The sequence below is a fragment of the Notolepis coatsorum genome (assembly GCF_963971535.1).
Source record: "Notolepis coatsorum genome assembly, chromosome: 4".
In the NCBI taxonomy this organism is placed as follows: Eukaryota; Metazoa; Chordata; class Actinopteri; order Aulopiformes; family Paralepididae; genus Notolepis; species Notolepis coatsorum.
In genome coordinates, this window is record NC_140168.1 from 138,601,684 (window position 1) to 138,623,934 (window position 22,251).

Genomic DNA, 22,251 nt, shown 5'->3' on the forward strand with positions numbered 1-22,251 from the left:
ACTATCCAATGCACTATTCTGAATATCGCACAAGCATCGACAGCTTGCTATACAATACTGGGAAATAGTTTCTATGCTAGTTGAAGATCCATTTGATTCTATTTTATTTTTTTTAGCATTTTTACAGCTTTATTGGTCACGTAGGACCGACAGAGGAGAGGGCGAACGGGAGGAGAGGTGGGGAGGAAATGCGACAAATAACGACGGGAGCTGGGATCGAACCCGGGTCGGCCGCGTAGGTGCGCGAGGCACTATGGTATGCGCCGAATGCGCAGAAATGCACGTTTGCATCAGCGAATAGATGTTCTGTTTCATTAGGGGATCCGCTTGGCATCACTCATGCACTCCCTCGCGTACGTGCACGCGCACTGAATAAATTCCACAAATGTACCTTTAATACCAGTATTAGTCTGACCACACCCCTCATCAGCTTACCTTCATAAGCAGGTGTGTGGTCACCTGCTCTCCTTCTCGCTTTCACCACAAGGAAGTGCCCGGTAGTACCACACTTGACGTGTTGTTAGTTGAAAAGAGTTGTGACAAGTCTACATTGTGCTTAATTTTTTCTTCTCTCATATCTGTTGTAAAGAAAAAGTTTGGGTCATAATGTATTCTTCGGAGAGTAGACCCGCTAGACCTACTCTTCACCAGCGGTTCTCTATTCCCGCCTCCGTCGTGCGTTCTGGTGCTGGGCTGTTGCCACTTTCGTGGTTGCCGACCCAGCCCAGGAGACAGCCGATGGATAGTTTGCCTCTCCGAAGAGCCGAGGAGTCGGTGCCGTCGCTCCGGCGATGGCCTGATCTCGACTCTGGTTCCTCTGGTTCCAGGGAATCGTCCGTTGGTGAACGGGGGGTTGTCTTGGAGCCGGAGGATTTGCGACGCAAACTTTTCACGTCTGCCCGTTCACGTCGCAAGATGGTAGCGTGCAGGCGCGAACGGCCTGGTTTTGGGGAACTGCTGGAGACCAGCGAGGATGCGTCCGGCTCTGCATTTCCGATGGAAACTGAGGACTTCATGGAAGAGGCGGACGGATTCTTGTATGATGGTCCCGTGGAGGAGAGTATCCCTCCTATCCAGGAAACACCGGAGGGGGGAGAAATGGCTCCGTGGGACTCCCTGTTCGAAGATGTCGAGGAACCACCTTGGCCTCATCAGCAGGATGCCCTACTATCGGCCACATCAGACTGTGGCTCCTTGACCAGTTGCAGCCTGCTGCATGTGAGGGATGCGGGTTCGGTGGAGGAGAGTCCGCAGGGGGAACTGCGGGCTTTGTTTCCCGAGCTCATGGCGGTAGCCGCCGCCGCAAACGGCGTGCCGCTGCCGCTGCCATTGCCTGCTCCTGTCCCTGATGATCTCATAGGTCATCTCTGGCAGCGTCGCCCAGTGAGAGGGGTGGACGTTGTCTACCCATTTTTCCCCTCAATGGGGGCCTATGTTCGTCAGGGTCAGGCGGTTTCCAACATCATGGGACTAACCCCCACCTACGTACCAGTTACGCGGGTGTCGGGGTTAGTCAAAGGTATGGGGGAGGGCGTGCCTCGGCTTGATAGTCCGATGGCCGCTCTCCTCTGTCCGGATATGGTGTGGGAACCCTTATGCAAGCCGGTCCTCCAGGGTAAATCGGCTAGGCGATTGGCATATTGGGGTGACCAGTCATTCATCGCTGGTACACAATCGCTGGCTGCGGCGTCTAACATCGCCCACCTGGCTAGATTTGTATCAGGGATTATGACGGGCGGCACAGATCTGAACGAGGTAAAATGCGATCAGATCACCCAGGCGGCAGGAGCTGTCCTGCACCTTACCCAGGTGCTGGCCATAGCCATGGGGAAAGTGCGCGCCCTGGCCACCCTGGGCCAGCGTCATCTTTGGCTGGTGCAGGCCCGTGTGCCGGAACGGAAGAGAGCCCCTCTTCTGACGGCCGCCCTCTCCGACGCTGGTCTGTTCGGGAAGGCCCTGCGGTTGATGACCTCTACATGCAGAGAGATGGCAGAGGAGAGATCCATCCTCCAACCCCATTTTCCGCCTCCCGTCCTTGCTGGTGGAGTCAGAAGGCTTCCACGACGTCGAGCTGTCTCCGTCGTCCCTACCACTGCCTCCGCCGCCACTGCTGGCCCCTCCAAGAAGGCCAGGAGAAGAGACGGCGCTTCTGCTACCGCCGGCCCATCCACGACCGGAGGAGACGGTAGGGAACGTCGAGACCAGCAGACAGTAACCTACCGTCCCTCCGGGGCTCCTCGGGGTGGCAAGACTCGAGCGGCGCGAGGTGGCAGACGCCGCTGAGAGTGACTTTTCCCCTCTGTGTCCCCTCTCCTTTACACCCTCCCCGGCCCCTCTATGATTTTGTGCCTTAAAAAACTTGTGATAATAAAAAATTCCCCGACATGAGGGGGACTATGTTTTTTGGCAAACAAACTGTGTGTTTCTTCAACAAATCATATGGTGGGGTTGTGTAAATATGAATCTGCACTTTTACGTTGTGAGATGAGTCGTGTTGTGTTACGAGATTAAGCAAGGTCTGCAACATACACTCAGTCATAGGGGGTTCTATTAGCCTGACGCTCCACATGCAGGTAGAAACTGGTGTTATTCCATTGCTTGAACTAAGTATATGTGTCTCACAATGCTGTGTTGTTAGTTGCAGTAATACTCGTACACACACGTTCCACGGCCTAGCCGTTACTCTCGGTCAGCGTTTTTGCTATGTACGACATAGTCAACAGGTGTAGGATTCACACACATACGACTTGTTTTTTGTTGTAAATCCTGTTCACATTTTGTGGGTAGCGGGCATTGTATTAGCTTACGCTATACATTAGCATTCTACCGGAGGTTTTCAAAATGGCTACGGTTGTTTTCTGTGTGTAGGGAACGAAGGGTTTTTTGTGGGGGGTGTCGAATAAACCCCTCCTTTCCACTTGATTGGTTTAGGAGATTTTTATCTCTTCTGCTGAGCCAGTCAGGGCCGAGCCGGTAGGACGTCTTGGCAGGGGGGGGGGGGGGGGGGGGGGGGGTTATCCTGCCAACTCCTATTACAAACAGGAGCCGGCAGGGTTTCCCCCCGTCGTAGCGGTGTTGCTATGGCGACGCCTTCCATGAGTTACGGTGTCTTAAGGTGTCGAGTTAGAGCGTAGGGCTCACGGGTCTGCTGCGCTCGATTTATGTGTAACTTTAGTCAGTTGGTCACGTGACTCACAGTTGGCATGTCTTTCTCATGACTACAACTCGTGTGGGAAGGTTTCTGGGAGGGTCTAGTCTTTACTCTCTGATTAAAAAGAGTGACTGGATGTAAAATCATGTGAAAACGGGTTTTTTACTCCCAGCTGTGCAGTTGGGTTCATACGGGTGATGCTTCTTCTTTATTATAAAGAGTTGGATGTGTCTATATGAATTGGAAATGGGGGCCTCTGATGGAAACAAGACTAACGTCTTTCTCAGGTCTGCCTCCCCTTACCGATTGTGTGTATTGAGCCGTACTATGTTGTACCCTTTCTGCAATCTGTTGGTTAAAGTTTTCATTCATTCATTCATGGAGTTGTTTGCATCCCGCCCGCTTGTCGTTCCCCTGGGCGTCTTGGGGATTCAATAAGATGGTCTAAATAGCCTATTATTGATGTGGGTATGCCCAACGCACACATAGTGCTAGCTCAGGATGTTCTGTTGGACATTAGGTAACTGACTGGCGCGCCTTGATTGCTTGGGGTTAAAACAGCGTTTTTATAAAGCAATTGGGATGGGGGTTTTTCCTCTTCCGACGCCCTGTGTGGTTGTCGACGGGTTCTCGTTCATATCAGGGGATGATAACGGAATGGATCTGAACATATGTGGAAGGGTCTCACGCCCTGGGGGTGGGCCGCCGGGCGCGGTTCGCACCGAAACGTCTGAGTGGCGCCTTCTTTTTATGTTTAAGGTCAACACGCATATCTGCCCCTTCTCCTGGAGTTGGCATGTCGGCGTGGTTAGGGCACGGGACTGGTTCTGGTCACGCTGGTCCGGATCAGTTAAACCCGTTGTCCGCCGGGGATGCAGATCTGCTGTTCTGGTACCCTGAGGGACTTGGGCTTTTTTCAGGAGGAAAAATGCTAGGTCGGTCCGGGTGTCACAGGGTTGAGCGCTATGGAACCCTTGTTGGGTACATTGTATTCTACACTGTCGTAATGGCTTACGGCCGTGCCAACCTGTACACGCCCGATCTCGTCGGATCTCGGCCGCCATGCAGGTTGGTCTTGGTTGGTACTTGGTTGGGTGACCTCCTGGGAATACCAAGTACGGGGTGCTGGGGCTGGTTTTCCATTCTTACGCTCTTCTCTTACGCATGGCGAAGAGGGGCCTGTTGGGGTGGTCTTGACCTCCTCGGGGGACCCTGTGCTCCCCGTATCACCGGGCCCGGTCCGAAGTAATGTTTTCGTTGACCCGTAGGCCCGGGATGACCCTGTTGGAAACTGGAACACAGGCTGCGGTGTGTTTTGGGGTTTTTTCCTGAGGGGTTATGGGACCAACCACCGCATAGGGTAACACCTGGGTGGTTGGTTCTCTGGTGTGTTGCTGCAGTGTCAACTCCCGGGTTAACCGGTTTGAGGGTGCCCCTGCACGTTCATGACGTCTGCCAATCGTGTCAGCCTTCTCTGCCTCGACCCCTCTGGGTGTTTTTTTTTTAAATGGAGGCTTGGTCATGCAACAACGCCAGCATACGCCCCTTCCGCCGGGGCGGCTGTGTTCAGCTGTCCTTTCTGGCGCCTGTCTCGTCTGCAGTCTCCAGGCTAGGGTTAACAGCCTGTTGCCTGGTTTTCCCCGGTGCGCTGCCTGCTTCCGTTGGTTAACCTTTTTTGTGTGCTTACGGCCATGCTGACTGCCTGTTGCAGGGTCAGTGTGCCAGGCGGTGTACTGTTGGGGAGGTCAGGGCCCGCTCGGCTGAGGGGCCTTTGTCCGAATACGCTGGCGATGTGGGGGGCGGGGTCACTAAGTGCCCACCTGGTGGGGTCTTGATGCTGGCATCATGGACTTCTCCGGGCCCCCGTTCCAGGGGGTCCAGTCCCTTTGGTGGGTCTGGGTCTTCCTTCGCGCTCCGCTGCTACGGCCTTGCCACAGGGTTGGGTTTGCCCTTGACCCCGTGATTCTGGGGGCAGTAACGAGGTTGTTTCCCTCCGTTCGTTCCCAGATGGCATGCGGGTTGTGCGTGTGTGTAGTCGTGGGGTCAAGCCACTGTCTGCTCACCCTGTGCGTTGAGTTGCTTGAGTGCCTCTTCGCACGGTCGGGTCCGTCGCCCTCCCGGGAAACCTCTAATAGGGGGGGTGCCCTCCATTAGGGGGGGTCGGGGGGGCTCGGCCCTCCCTGTTCTGTTGGTTGTGGGGGGCCTTCAGCGGGGTGTATTTGTCGGCCAGTGGCTCCGCTTGGCCTCCCTATGTGCATGAGTGATGCCAAGCGGATCCCCTAATGAAACAGAACGATAGGTTATGACTATAACCAAGTTCTGTTAATTAGGGGTGACGCTTGGCATCCGACGCCGCTGCAGCCCTTGACCTCACCTTGTGGTGAAAGCTTGGGTAGGAGGAGAGCAGGTGACCACACACCTGCTTATGAAGGTAAGCTGATGAGGGGTGTGGTCAGACTAATACTGGTATTAAAGGTCCATTTGTGGAATTTATTCAGTGCGCATGCACGTACGCGAGGGAGTGCATGAGTGATGCCAAGCGTCACCCCTAATTAACAGAACTTGGTTATAGTCATAACCTATCGTTTCTGTCCGCGCAGTCTGGCTGAGAGAAGGTACGACGAGCCTGGAACTCGTGGAAAAGAGTGTGTCTTGGAGTCTCGTGTAACTCAGACTTAACCCGTTCACTACCACACTACAGAAGGTTAACCGTTCACTACCACACTACAGAAGGTTAACCGGTTAACACTAACCGTGTGTAGTGTGGTAGTGAAAGGGTTAACCGGCTGTAGTGTGGTAGTGAAAGGTTAACCTTATGTAGTGTGGTAGTGAAAGGTTAACCTTCTGTAGTGTGGTAGTGAAAGGGTTAACCCTTTGTCATGTGGCAGTGAAAGGGTTAACCTCCTGTAGTGTGGTAGTGAAAGGTCAACCTTCTATAGTGTGATAGTAAAGGGTTAACATTCTGTAGTGTGATAGTGAAAGGTTAACCATATGCAGTGTGGTAGTGAAAGGGTTAACATTCTGTAGTGTGGTAGTGAAAGGGTTAACCATTTGTCATGTGTCCATGAAAGGGTTAACTGTCTGTAGTGTGGTAGTGAAAGGGTTAACCTTCTGTAGTGTGGTAGTGAAAGGGTTAACCCTTTGTCATGTGTCAGTGAAAGGGTTAACCGTCTGTAGTGTGGTAGTGAAAGGGTTAACCATCTGTAGTGTGGTGGTGAAATGGTTAACCTTCTGTAGTGTGGTAGTGAAAGGTTAACCGTTTGTAGTGTGGTAGTGAAAGGGTTAACCTTATGTAGTGTGCTTGTGAAAGGGTTAACCCTTTGTTGTGTGGCAGTGAAAGGGTTAACCGTCTGTAGTGTGGTAGTGAAAGGTTAACCTTCTATAGTGTGATAGTAAAGGGTTAACCTTCTGTAGTGTGGTACTGAAAGGTTTACCTTCTGTAGTGTGGTAGTGAAAGGTTAACCTTCTGTAGTGTGGCAGTGAAAGGGTTAACCCTTTGTTGTTTGGCAGTGAAAGGGTTAACCATATGTAGTGTGGGAGTGAAAGGTTACCCTTCTATAGTGTGATAGTAAAGGGTTAACCGTCTGTAGTGTGGTAGTGAAAGGTTAACCATATGTAGTGTGGTAGTGAAAGAGTTAACCTTCTGTAGTGTGGTAGTGAAAGGTTAACCTTCTGTAGTGTGGTAGTGAAAGGTTAACCTGCGGTAGTGTGGTAGTGAAAGGGTTAACCGTGTGTAGTGTGGTAGTGAAAGGTTAACCTGCGGTTGTGTGGTAGTGAAAGGGTTAACCGTATGTAGTGTGGTAGTGAAAGGTTAACATTCTGTAGTGTGGTAGTGAAAGGGTTAACCCTTTGTCGTGTGGCAGTGAAAGTGTTAACCTTCTGTAGTGTGGTAGTGAAAAGGTTAACCTTCTGTAGTGTGGCAGTGAAAGTGTTAACCTTCTGTAGTGTGGTAGTGAAAAGGTTAACCTTCTGTAGTGTGGTAGTGAAAGGTTAACCTTCTGTAGTGTGGTAGTGAAAGGTTAACCTTCTGTAGTGTGGTAGTGAAAGGGTTAACCTTCTGTTGTGTGGTAGTGAAAGGTTAACCTTCTGTAGTGTGGTAGTGAAACGGTTAACCATCTGTAGTGTGGTAGTGAAATGTTAACCTTCTGTAGTGTGGTAGTGAAACGGTTAACCTTCTGTAGTGTGGTAGTGAAACGGTTAACCTTCTGTAGTGTGGTAGTGAAACGGTTAAGTCTGAGCTACACCGAGACTACAGACGGTTAACCCTTTCACTGCCACACGACAAAGGGTTAACCCTTTCACTACCACACTACAGATGGTTAACTGTCTGTAGTGTGATAGTAAAGGGTTAACGTAAGGTTATGTATATAACCCAGTTCTGTTAGTTATGGTGCGCTCAGCACCTAGTTGCACTGTACTTCACTTCGTGCATAAACACTGAATAAAAAATTCCACCATGTACCTTTACATCCCAACATTCGTCTGACCACACCCCCTTCCGCTTACCTTCATAAGCAGGTGTGTGGTCACCTACTCGCCTCCTTCCCAAACTTTCACCACAAGGCGAGATCAAGGGCCGCAGCGGCGTCCTAGGTGCTGAGCGCACCATAACTAACAGAACTGGGTTATATACATAACCTTGCGTTTTGTATCGTTATGGCTTCGCTCAGCACCTAGTTGCACAACAGGGGCTGAGCGGGAGCCATAGCCCGACAAATGTACCCCGCTGAGGCCCCCCACAACCATCAGAACGGGGAGGACCGAGCCCCCCGACCCTCCCTAATGGAGGTTACCCCCCCTATTGGAGGTTCACGGGAGGGAGATGGATCCGACCGTGCGAAGAGGCACTCAAGCAACTCAACGCACAGGGTGAGCAGACCGTGGCTTGACCCCACGACTACACACACGCACAACCCGCATGCCACCTGGGAACGAACGGAAGGAACAACTTCGTTACTGCCCCCAAAATCACGGGGTCAAGAGGAACCCAACCCTGTGGCAAGGCCGTAGCAGCGGAGCGCGAAGGAAGACCCAGACCCACCGAAGGGACTGGATCCCCTGGAAAAAGGGGGCCCGGAGAGGTCAATGACGCCAGGCATCAAGACCCCACCAGGCGGTCACTTAGTGACAATGCCCCCCACATCGCCAGCGTATTCGGATAGGGCCCCTGCAAGAGCGGGCCCTTTCCCCCCAATAGCACACCGCCTGGCACACTGACCCTGCAGAACAGGCAGTCAGCATGGCCGTAAGCACTCAAAAGGTTAACCAACGGAAGCAGGCAGCGCACCGGGGAAACCAGGCAGCAGGCTGTAACCTGAGCCTGGAGCACTGCGGACGAGACAGGCGCCAAAGGAGTCAGCTGAAACAGCCCCCCCGGCGGAATGGGCGTATGCTGGCGTTGTTGATCACCATGACGAAGCCTCCATCAAAAAAAACCCACCCAGAGGGGTCGAGGCAGAGAAGGCTGACATGATTGGCAGACGTCATGAACGTGCAGGGGCACACTCAACCGGAGAACCCGGGAGTTGACACTGCTCCAACACACCAGGGAATCAACCACCCAGTCGTTACCATAGGCAGTGGTTGTTCCTATAACCCCTCAAGAAAAAAGGGGTTATCCCAGGTCTACGGTATCAACGAAACTTTACTTCGGACCGGGCCCGGCGGCTCGGGAAGCACACAGGTTACCAGAGGAGGTCCAGAAGACCACCCCAACAGCCCTCTCCCCGCCATGCGCGAGAGATGTGCGAAGAAGAGAACCAGCCCCTTATGATAGTGCCAGGTACAAAAGAGTACCCAACAAGGGTCTCCATAACGCCTAACCTTGTGACGCCCTGGGCCGACCCGGCCTTTTTTCCCCTGAAAAAAGCCCAAGTCCCTCAGGGTACCAGAACAGCAGATCTGCATCCCCGGCGGACAAACGGGTTAACTGACCTGGACCAGCATGACCAGAACCAGTCCCGTGCCCTAACCACGCCGACATGCCTACTCCGGAAGAAGGGGCAGATATGCGCGTCGATCAAAAAACATGAAAAGAGGGCGCCACCCAGACGGCCGGTGTGAACCGTGCGCGGTGGCCCACCCCAAGGGCGTGAAACCCCTCTACCTATGTCCTGATCTATTCCGTTAACATCCCCCAGATATGAACGAGAATCCGTCGAGAACCAGTAACAGGTTCCCGGAAGAGGATAAACCTCCATCCCAGTTGCTTTATAAAAACGCTGTTTTAACAACAAGCAACCAAGGCGTACTAGTTACCCGCATGAGTCTTATCAGAAACACCCCGAGCTAGCACTATGCATGCGTCGGGACACAACCACATCAATGAACAGGCTATTTAGACCCTTCATTGAATCCCCAAGGCACCTGGGAGAAACGACAAGGAGGGTGTGGTGCTTCCTATACTCCACACTCTTTTATTAAAAAGAAAGGAAGCACCGACTAACATGAATCCCATTTGACACAGCTGAGGACAAAAACTGTTCACATTTTTATATCCAGTCACCCCCACCACAGAGGTTTTAGACGGAAATTCCCCAGAGAGCCTTCCCACGTGAGTCATAGAGTGAAAAAGCCATGGTAACCTCGAGTCATGTGACCAACCGACTCAAGTTACACATATATCGAGCGTAGCGGACCCGTAAGTCCCGTAAGTCCTACGCTCTATCCCGACACTTTGACAGCAACAGACCGTACGTACAGGTCTAACTCACGGAAGCCATCGTCAACAGCAACGTGCGTAGTGACGTGTGCTATGACGGGGGGAAAACCAACACTCAACGCCTGTTAATAGGAGCAGAGTCAGGGCCACCCTTCCCCCCCCCCCCCCTCCCTGCCAAGTCGCCTAACGGCTTGGCCCTGACTGGACTGACAAGAGATGAGTAAAACCCCTTGACCAATCAGAAGAGGGAAGGATGGGTTTATTCGGCACCCCCTCACAAGCCCTTCTGATTTGCACACAACAACAACTTTAGCATATGACACCTTTGGTAGAAATGCTAATGAAATAGCGCAAGCTAATACAATGCACGCTACCCACAGATAACTGTGAACAGGGTTTACAACAAAACCAAGTCGCGTGTGTGTGTGGTACGTGTTCATACGAGCATTACTGCAACTAACACAACAGTGTTGTAGCTCAACATTACTTGTGTAAGCAACAGAACATACAACTAGCCTCTACCTTCATGTGGAGCCTCAGGCCGAGGTGGAAAATCTTGCTTAAGCTCATATCACGAACGTAACCCTCCTATCAACGCATACTAGTGAAGATTCACACTTTGCAACCTCATCATATGTTTGGTGAAGAAAGGGGACTTTTTATTTCTTAACAAAAGTATATGGGAGGGCCGGGGCGGGGTAAACAGAGGGGACCGCAGGGGAAAAAAGTCACTGGATCTAGCGGCGCCTGCCGCCTCGAGCCGCTCGGGATTTGCCACCCCGGGAAGCCCCGGAGGGACGGTAGACAATAGGCGGCTGGTCTCGACGATCCCTACCGTCTCCTCCGGGCGTAGATGGGCCGGCTGCAGCGGAGGCGCCCTCTCTCCTCCTGGCCTTCTTCCTCGAAGGACCAGCAGTAGCGGTGGTAGTAGCAGCAGCCACGGCGGAAGACGCTCGACGACGTGGCAGCCGTCTGACTCCACCGGCGACGTCGGGAGGGGGAAAATGAGGTTGGAGCACGGAGCGTTCCTCCTGCATTTCTCTGCACGTCGAGGTCATCAACTGCAGGGCCTTCCCTAACAGTCCAGCATCGGAGAGGGTTGCCGTCAGAAGAGGAAGCCTCTTCTTCTCCGGCACACGGGCCTGCTCCAGCCAAAGGTGCCGCTGGGTTAGAGTTGCCAGGGCGCGCACTTTCCCAGCGGCTATGGCCTGCAGCTGAGTCAGATGTAGGACAGCTCCTGCCGCCTGGGAGAGCTGGTCATGTTGTACATCACTCTGCTCCATGCCGCCCGTCAATATCCCCGACATGAATCTTGCCAGCTGCGCGATGTTAGACGCGGCAGCCAGAGATTGTGTTCCGGAGATAAGTGACTGGTCGCTCCAGTAAGCCAACCGCCTCGCCGATTTCCCTTGAGGAACCGGCTTGCGTAACGGCTCCCACACCACCTCCGGACAGAGGAGAGCGGCCATCGGCCTATCAAGCCGTGGCACGCCCTCTCTCATACCGTCGACCAAACCCGCCACCCGCGTAACTTGTACATAGGCGGGGGTGAGGCCTATGATGTGGGACACCACCTGGCCCTGACGAACATAGGCCCCCATTGAGGGGAAAAATGGGTAGACAACGTCCACCCCTCTCACCGGGCGACGCTGCCATAGATGACCTATTAGATCATCAGGGACAGGAACAGGCAGTGGATGCGGCAGCGGCACGCCGTTTGCGACTGCCACCACCGCCATAAGCTCGGGAAACAAAGCCTGCAGTTCCCCCTGCAGACTTTCCTCCGCCGAGCCCACATCCCTCACATACAGCAGGCTTCCACTGGTCAAGGAGCCACACTCCGATGTGGCTGATAGCAGGGCATCTTGCCGACGAGTTAGAGGTTCATCTCCAACATCTTCAAACAAGGCGCCCCAAGGAGACATTTCACCCCCCTCCAGTGTTACCTGGACGGGCGGGATACATGCCTCCACCGGGCCTTCAAATAAGAACCCGTCCGCCTCTACCATGTAATCCTCTGTTTCCATCGGGCATGTAGAGACCGACGTATCCTCACTGGGCTCCAGCAACTCACCAAACCCGGGCCGTTCGCGTCTGCAAGCCACCATCTTGCGACGGGAGCGAGCCGACGCAAAAGGTTTGCGTCTCAAATCCTCGGGAACCAAAGGAACCGGCCGCTCAACAGCGGACAATTCCCCGGAAACAGAGGAACCAGAGCCAGGACCAGGCCATCGCAAAGGCGACGGCACCGGTGCACCAGGTCCTCGGAGAGGCAAACTACCCATCGGACGCCTACCGGGCGTGGCTGCTAACCACGAGAGAGGCAACAGCCCAGCACCAGAACGCATGACGGAGGCGGAAATGGAGAACCGCTGGTGGAGAGTGGATCTGCGAACACGACTCTCCGGAGTAGACATTATGACTTAGGTTTTTCTATCGAATATTTATGAGAGAAAAAAAAATAAGCACAATGTAAACACGTCTCAACTTTCTTCAGCTAACAACCTCGTCAAGTGGGGATCTACCGAAGGCACTTCCTTGTGGTGAAAGTGAAGAAGGAGGCGAGTAGGTGACCACACACCTGCTTATGAAGGTAAGCGGAAGGGGGTGTGGTCAGACGAATGTTGGGATGTAAAGGTACATGGTGGAATTTTTTATTCAGTGTTTATGCACGAAGTGAAGTACAGTGCAACTAGGTGCTGAGCGAAGCCATAACGATACAGAACCTTCTGTACTGTGGTAGGGAAAGGGTTAAGCTAGCAGTACACTGTCATCATGCAATGATTAGAGGCTCTATTAAAGTGAAAGCTCCCAGGGTGCAGACATGGATAATATTGACATATAGGATGTAGGCTTATAACAGTAAATATGGCGTGTGTGCAGTAAATATTCCACAGGAGTAAAAGGTCAACCCCGTCTAATTATATCCCTGAATGACATATAACCATAACCACGGTATTAGGGTTTTACCTTGAGCCGCTGCTTACAGTGTTTGTATTAACGCCGATAACTAGAATAGCTTTCATTCAAATCTTTTCTAATTTGCTGTGCACATCTATGACCCCGAGAGGATGAACCCTGTTGATTCTGGTGACCCCATGACCTTTCCTCTAGCGCCATCATCAAGCCAAACATGAATATTCTACTTGTGAACATGATAACTTCAATAGCTTTCGTTTGAATCTTTTCAGATTCGCGGTGCAGGTTCATGACCCCTAGAGGAAGAAGCCTATTGATTCTGGTGACCCCATGACCTTTCCTCTAGCGCCACCGTCAGGCTGAACGTTACATTTTCAGATTAGTTTATGTTCTGGTCCGTTATCCGTCATAGTCATGAAACTGCCATTTCCGCCATCTTGAATTATTACCACTTTTTCCCCTCCTCCCCCTAGCGTGTTCACCTGCTTCTGTCACGGTTTTTACTTGTTGTGTGTGGTGATCCTGTGACGGACAGCTGTCAATCACTGGACTCCGTGGTTAATTGCCCCTTAGTAGGGCAGGTGTGTGGGCTTGATTGCACCTGATTGTATATTGCATATATATTATGTATATTGACTGAACACTTTTTTTTTTTACGTTTAGGAGGTGCCTTTGTGACTTATTTCAGTTTGTTCTATAAACATCTTTATTTATGATTTTTTGGACTTGCTGTATTTTCTTATTTCTATCTACTCCTCTCATTTTGAGTCATTCCACCTGTAAAGGTTGTTTGTTGTTGTTTATCGTTCTCCTTCTCCTTAATGTCTTTGGTTTTTTTTTTGGGACTGGGATCAGGGATCAGGGACTGGGATCAGGGATCAGGGATCAGGGACTGGAATCAGGGATCAGGGATCAGGGACTGGGATCAGGGATTAGGGATCAGAGATCAGGGATAAGGGATTAGGGGACTGGGTCCTGAAGGTGGCTCGAGAACGGGGGCCGGTCAGGGGGAGATACCAGCTGTCCAGTCACTGTGATCCTGCTCTACCTGTCGTACCAGAGAGAGAGAGAGAGAGAGAGAGAGAGAGAGAGAGAGAGAGAGAGAGAGAGAGAGAGAGAGAGAGAGAGAGAGAAAGAGAGAGAGAGAGGGGGGGAGAGAGAGAGAGAGAGAGAGAGAGAGAGAGAGAGAGAGAGAGAGAGAGGAGAGGGGGGGGGAGAGTGTGAGAGAGAGACAGAGAGAGAGAGAGAGGAGAGAGAGAGAGAGAGAGAGAGAGAGAGAGAGAGAGAGAGAGAGAGAGAGAGAGAGAGAGATGTTTTGAATTTTAACACTTTGACTGCCATGAAACGTCTTTTCACGTCATTGCTGGCCATGCTCAAGTTGCCGGGGGAACGCTGTACAGCGTCCTTATATCAATATTTCAAAAATCTGCGATCGGATTCATATGTCCTCGCCGCTGGCCTGAGATCCACCAGCAGGACCCACTGAGCTCTCTGGCGGTTCAGGAGCGCCATCTGGTGGCCGATCGGTGCAATCGCCAAACAGGATGTTGAATAGAGGTTGTCATGACGACCGTAGTACTTCCGGGCGCTCGCTATAGTTCATGGGACTCTGGCTCGTCACGCTACAACGGTGATCGATTGGCAATAACTCGATAAACAACATGATTTGGACGTATATACCATTATACAAGCTGGAGATGGACCGGGTAAAAATATATCCCATAATGATAAGATTTCTACTCGACGATGATCGCCCAACGGCGCATGGAGACTGGGGTGAGTTTCAGCGGTGTAACGTTACCGTCTTCGATACTAACTGCTATTATCAACATTTGACCCACATTAGATGATTGGTATAACGCTGCCCACGGAATTATAAACGCCCCCTCGCCCATCCGGTCAACATCAGATGACGTGTAGTAACTTCTAGAAGTACGTCTAGTTGGAATTTTTTATATCGCGCTGATTGCCATCAAACTGTATTTCATCATCAATATAATGCATTTGGGGCTATATATCACGTTCTGGAGAAAGCTGCAGAAAGAGATGAAAACATACTTATACATTAGACCATACTTTACTATGAATATGTGAATGAAAAAGTTTAACGTTGCTACACAATGAACAATACATATAGGACTTTGAATGGGCCCTAATAATGGCAATGTAGCAATAGAATTTAAAAGGTTATAGCCCTGCAAAGAAGGGGACTTTCTCCATAGACAAATAGCGCTGGCAATCTATGGTATATCATGAATTTAACCTTAGGCAACCAAAGTGTTAACAACACTTTATTTATAAATCATTCCAGCATTACAACAAAAAGTATTACACAGTCAACTGTATAACACTCGTCTTTCTTTCAATAACACCTACAAACAATCTGACAATAAATTCTTAAAAGCACAACAACAACAAAACAACAAAAGAAAACACCACCAACAACAAAAAATCAACCACAACAAAGAAAAAACTCAAATCAGGTCAATTGCCAACACCAACTCATCTTCCATTACAGAGCACAACACTCCTTTATGTGCCCATATATCAGTGAACTGATCTAGGTTGTTCAATGCTCTATAATAATTTAAATCTATGCTCAGTCTGGCTTTGATAATTTTTCTGAACAGACATACAGCATCATGATCCAAGATCTGTCCTATCTTATTCCTCCTACTGAGATACACAGCCATCGTTGCTCTCCCTAAAATGAAATAAAAAATTTGACACTTGCTTTTTTCCCTTCTACAGTATTTAAAACCTAAAATGTACCTCTCTTTCGAGAACACTTCTTCACCGGACTGGAAAAGTCTCTCTAGTAACCCTAGCAGAGGCAGCAGCCTGGAACAGTCCAGAAAACAGTGGAAAACTGTTTCCCTTTCCGCACAAAAAGGACAGTCATGTGAGACGTTAGGGTTCAATATGGAAATAAAAGAATTGACAGCCACTATGCCATGTAAAACCCTCCACTGCAGATCGCCAATTCTTTTGAATAACGGTGGTTTGTACAGTGCTCGCCACTCTGGTTTCACCTCATCACTGAGACCAAGGTGCGCTCTCCAGGGAGTGTCACCTCTCCCGTTGAGCTTCTCCTTGTTGAGAACCTTGACTAACAGTCTGTACAAACATTTTCCATCACCCTCATCAAAAAACACACCAGAAACATTTCCCATTGCTAAAAGAGGCCCTGTGCAATTTTTTAAATCAGGCTGCAGCTTAAACGTAGGAAACATATCCTCATCACTAGGACGAAGAGACCTGTTTTTAAACTGTGTCAACATGCAACGTTCTATCTCACTGAGCCCCTGCTTCCATTTTCCCAGCATCATGCTGACCGTCCTGATGGATTTCACTCCCAAGCGTGAAGCAAGAGCAGCAGCATTGTCCATGTTCGCTCCTGTCAATTCCACAACATGGCCCAGTGTGGTGATCTTTGACCTGCAGAGCTGCCCGGAAAGTGTCAGACCTGGCCCACCAGCTACGTCCAAACGTGCTCCCAGCACAACTGGCTCCTTCAAAAGCCAGAACAGTGATTTTGAGTAATCCAGCGGTCCTTTATCGAACAAACTCCATGTTTTAAAAAGTACACAGTAAAAAACAGGCAGAACATTTAACCGAGCACCGCTAAAATCTATCAAAAACAGAGAATTCGACAGTCCCAGTCCTCCAAGCTGTTGCAGTATGGCACAAGCCACCGGCCTCCACACCAAGTCTTTTGGTCCATAAAAAAGTCTCTGAATGAACTGGAGTCGAAAAGTTGCACCCCTACTGCACAGATGCACAATACCCTGCCCACCCTCCTCCTTGGGCAGGTACAAAACACTCTGGGGCACCCAGTGCAGCTTGTCCCAGAAAAAATCTAAAAAACAAGCTTGAAGTTTAGGGAGAAGGTCTATTGGGGGATCAACATACATCAAACGATGCCACAGTTTAGAAGACACTAGGTTATTGATTACCAGAACACGGCCCCTATACGACATGTTTGGCACAATCCACTTCCATTTCTTTAAACGGCCTTGAGCTATTTCCAGTACGTTTTCCCAGTTTTTCCTTTTAAAAGTCTCATCCCCTAAAAACACTCCCAGATATTTGAAACCTCCCTTTTTCCAATGCAGGCCCCCTGGTAAAGTGAGTCTACTGCACAACGTACCCACCATGAGTGCTTCGCTCTTCCCCCAATTGACCTTAGCTGAGGAAATCAAAGCAAAACGTCCCACATTTTCAACTAACACATTGATGTCCTCTTGTTTATTTATAAAAATAACCAAGTCATCTGCATATGCTGAAAGCTTAAAAGGTGCAATGCAACCAGGGACACTTACCCCCGAGATGCCTGCCCTGAGCCTGTGTAGCAGGGGTTCAAATGCCAGGGAATACAGCATTCCGACAATGAACACCCTGCCTAATACCCTTCTGGATTTTAAAAGGAGCACTCAAACCACCATTAATCTTAAGCACACTCTCAATGTTACTGTACAAGGCCTTGATCTTGGCTATGAGACCTGGGCTGAAACCAAAGGCCTCTAGAGTTTTCACAAGTACTGGTGTTCAACCCTGTCAAAAGCTGTTTCCTGATCTATGGAAATAAGACCAGTTTCCAAACCCAATGCACTGGAGATGTCCAAAAAATCCCGAATCAGAAACACATTGTCACTGACCAACCTGTCAGGCACACAATAGGTCTGGTCACGATGGATCACCTGCCCCATTACCTCTCTCAGCCTGGTAGCTAGCACCTTGGAGAGGAGCTTGTATTCTGTACACAAAAGTGAGACAGGTCTCCAGTTCCTGATCTCCATTAAGTCTCCCTTCTTTGGCAACAGTGTGAGAACTGCCCTCCTGCAGCTCAGCAGCAGCTGCCCTCCAATAAGACTGTCTCCGAGCACCATCAGGAGATCTTCCCCAACACTGCCCACATATTCTTATAGAACTCAACAGGTAATCCGTCTATACCCGGAGCTTTCCCATTTTCCATGCTCTGCAGGGCAGTATGGAGCTCATCAAGAGACACATCCGCCTCCAACTCTGCACTGGACTCTTTCTCTACCTTTGGTAGGCCTTCATAGAAACCATGAGATTCCTCCTGCTCCTCTTCAGTTCACACTGGAAAAGGCTACTATAAAAACCACAGCATGCCTCCTGATGTCAGTGGACTCAGACAGTATCTGACCTGTGTCTGAGCGCATGCTGTGGATGAACCTCTTCTGCCCATTCTTGCACTCCAGACCGAAAAAAAAACGGGAAGATGCATCCATCTCTGAGATGTTTCTGAAACGTGACCTCACCAGAGCACCCTGTGCTGAAATACCTAACAGGTCAGCCAGAGCAGACTTTTTAACTTTGAGAGCTCCAATATGGCCTCGATCTCCTGTGGATTCTGCTAGCTCTTGAAGCTCCTCCACATCAATCTCCAGAGCCTTCATAGACCTGGCGATATGCCTAGTAACATTTAGAGTGTACTGTTGGCAGAACTGCTTAATTTTGCACTTCCCCACATCCCACCACTGCTGTAGTGAGATAAAACTGGCCTTTGCCTGCTTATGAACCTTCCATAAGAAGGTAAAAGCGTCCACAAAATTTTGATCAGTTAAAAGAGACGTATTAAAATGCCAGTAAGCACTTTGTGGCTTTACACACTTGATAAAAACAGAACAGTACACAAGATAATGGTCAGTAAAACCAACAGGGGTTATATAACAATTGTTAAAAACACTAAAATGGTGTTTAAAACAATAAAACCGATCAAGTCTGGCCAATGATAATAAATTATCTCTAGTGTGAACCCATGTGTATTGCCTCTGCTTTTGATGCATTCATCTCCACACATCACTCAGCTCATACGTCTCAATCACCCTAGACAGACGACTACGAGATGCAGAGTGAGGCTCTTGATGGTTCCTATCTAAAACGGGGTTAACAGTACAGTTAAAATCCCTCCCAGAAATAAAAACTCTTCATTATCACAACCTTAATAACATCAGCCAAAGAATCTAAAAAACACATTCTTTCCAAACCAATATTTGGGGCATAAACAACAATAAATACCATTTTCACCTTCTCATATAACACTCTTACTTCTAAAAGGACGTCCCTTTAAAACTCCTCAATCTCACATGACTGTGGCAAAAATTTTCTGGAAAATAAAATCCCCACTCCACCACTAGTACTGGTGTTATGGCTTAAAACTATTTCTCCATTCCATTCTCTTTTCCAAGCCACTGTATTATCCTCAGTACTGTGTGTCTCTTGGACAAGCATCACATCAATATTTTTTAAATCCATTAATTGATAAAGAGATGCCCTCTTTGCATCATCTCTTGCACCATTTAAATTTAGGGTACCTACTTTAAATTCTGCCATGAGAAAATATCCAAATTGCAGGACATAAAATAATAAAAGGAGACCAGATAACTTAACCATCATTGGAGATTTTTGATCTTGACCTTTGAACATGTTTCCTTAAACGATAAATCTCCTGATCAGAGAAACCTTCGTCAATCTTGTTATTGCGTTTCATTAGACATTTAGCGGACTCAACAAATAGCTTTACGTCAGGAAAAAACGTTCCACCTTAACTGCCCTTGAGCCTTTAGTATCCTGTAGAAAACTTTTTATTCTAGTATAAAGAATACCCATCCCTCCTGCTGTCAGCCTGAGACTGAGTGGAGGCAGAGACTCCGCCTCATCAATGAAGTCAGAGTCTCCACTGTCACTGTCTACCTGCTGATCAGGTTGGCACTCTTTTCTTGCTTTAGAGTCAGTTTGACTGACCTCAGTTTTCCTTTTTTGGGACATTTTGGTAATATCAGCATCAAGTTCCATTTCCTCCTCATTTATGCTACACTCTACTTCTCCAGCAGCTGATCCAGTGCATTTGCCCAATCTGGTTCTTTCTTCACCTCCGACCCCTGTCTTCTGACCTCCCACTTCTTCACCCTCCTCGACCTCAGTGATCTCCTCAACAGCCTTCGCTCTTCCCTTTTTCTCCACTTTTTTCCAATTAGAATTCACATTTAATCCTGCCTCCGCTACCAAACCTCTTTCTTCCTGCACCTGCTCACCCTGTTCTGCCCCTCTACCAGGTCTACCCCCTCCTCCTTCTCACCCTGTTCTGCCCCCTCTACCAGGTCCACCCCACCCTGCACCTTCTCACCTTGTCCTGTCTTCTCCACCAGGCCTCTCCTCTCCTCCTGCACCTGCTCACCCTGTCCTGTCTTCTCCACCAGGCCCCCCCATCCCCCTGCACCTTCTCACCTTGTCCTGTCTTCTCCACCAGGCCTCTCCTCTCCTCCTGCACCTGCTTACCCTGTTCTACTCCCTCCACCAGGCATCTCCCCCCCCCTGCACCTTCTCACCTTGTCCTGTCTTCTCCACCAGACCTTCTCCTGTTCCTTTCCTCCCAGAGTCCCAGAGGTTCTCTCTCGACCCTTGTTGGTGCTCGAGCCACTTGGACCTGCCCTGGGTGATGGCGGTGTTTGATCAGACGACCCAGGCCTCTTAGTAGGACAGGACCTAATCATATGACCTTCCATCCCACATCCAAAGCATTTCATCGTGTCTGAAGTTATATAAATAGTATAATCAAAGTCATCCACTCTAAAATTCATGGATAAATTCAGATCACTTTTTTAATTTTTCAAAATCATGAAAACCTGTCTTCTGAAAGATAACACATGCTTTAACAGAGGGGATCTACAACCCAGAGAAATCATCTTCACTGGGGAAACTATCTGTCCGTGTCTAGCCAGTTCCCTTTCCAGGACCTCATTTCTGATGAAAGGAGGAACATTGGAAATGATTATTCTTTGTGCAGGACTTACTAGTGGAAACACGGGGGTAAAAGTGTCTTGGATTACCACTCCCTGCTCCACCACCAAATTCACTTTATCTACACAATCCAAAAAAATTACAACTGCATTATTCATCCGCGATGCAGATTTCACGCTATCATGACCCACAATAGCCCCGACCGCAAGCCCGCACTCTTCTACGGTACAATTCAGTCCCGGGGAGAGCTTTATAGCGTGTCTGCGCGTCAGACGCTCCAAACTTATAGCTGCGGGCGGCATACCTACCAGAAGAACTGGTGGCTGCTACTCGCTCCAAAACACACCAAACACTAAACGAACAACACTGACAAAAGACAAACAAAACGTACATATATAATAGACACACAGATAGAAGATGGAAATAACTTTCAGAAAGTTTTAACTCACGCGAACCGCTCAGTCAAACCTGCCCGCTCCGATACACACGCATGCGCACAGAGAGAGAGAGAGAGAGAGAGAGAGAGAGAGTGAGAGAGAGAGAGAGAGAGAGAGAGAGAGAGAGAGAGAGAGAGAGAGAGAGAGAGAGAGAGAGTGAGAGAGGAGAGAGAGAGAGTGAGAGAGAGGGAGAGAGAGAGAGAGAGAGAGAGAGAGAGAGAGAGAGAGAGAGAGAGAGAGAGAGAGAGAGAGAGAGAGAAATGGAAAATGGTGATAGAAGGATAGCAGGAAAGGAGAGAGGCCCATCAAATTGTCACTTATGATGGATGTTCCACCTCCTCTACATTAACTGCTACATTAGAAGTCATTAATTCTTCAGAGCATGGGAGATCAGAGTAACATGGCGCGACCCCGGTCAGTCGCCTCTGGTTTAGCTCTGCGACGATTGTGCACACTTTTAGCTATTATGTTTGTTTTTTCTACTTTTTTTATTAAAATAGTAAAATAGTAAAATATCACTGGCGGGTACGTCATACAACCGCCAGACACTTATGGACCTAAACTCTGGACTCAAAGAGGAGTTTGGAGACACTTTATGCCTAGAATGGCCAACAGAGATCAGGCGGGACAACGACAACAAAGAAAAAGACAAAGGAACCGGCAGGAAGAGACACAGAGGGAAACGTGGAGGTATCAGGCTAAGGTTAAAAAGATCTGCTTACCGCCCAGCAATTCCATCCATCTTTCTGGCGAATGCACGTTCGTTGGAGGGGAGGATGGATGATCTGAGAGCGAGGGTAGCTGGTGATTTCAATCAGGCCAATTTGAAAAAAGTGATGCCGTCCTTTTTTCAACACATCGCCTGCTCCACAAGGGGAGGAAACACACTCGACCACTGTTACACCCCGTTCAGAGCCGGCTACAAGGCTGTAGCGCCAGCGGCTCCACCATTGAGGGGTGCTACAAGGTCATCCGACCACAACTACATCTTGTTATTCCCCGCTTACAAAAAAAGATCACGTGACGCTGTCGTGTCACTTGAGACAAAAAAATTTACCGACCAATCAGAGGCCACGCTTCAGGACACGCTCGCAGACACGGACTGGAATATATTTCAAGGAAGCGCCAGTGACGTCAGCGAGTTCGCGGACAGCGTTGTATGCTTCATAACAACACTCGCTGACAGTATTGTCCCCATGAAAAAGCTGCAGGTTTTCCCAAACCAGAAACCGTGGGTGGACAGTACTATCAGAGCAGCTCTGAACTCGCACCACTGCTTACAACCTGGGCAGAGAGTCAGGAAACATGGAGGAGTA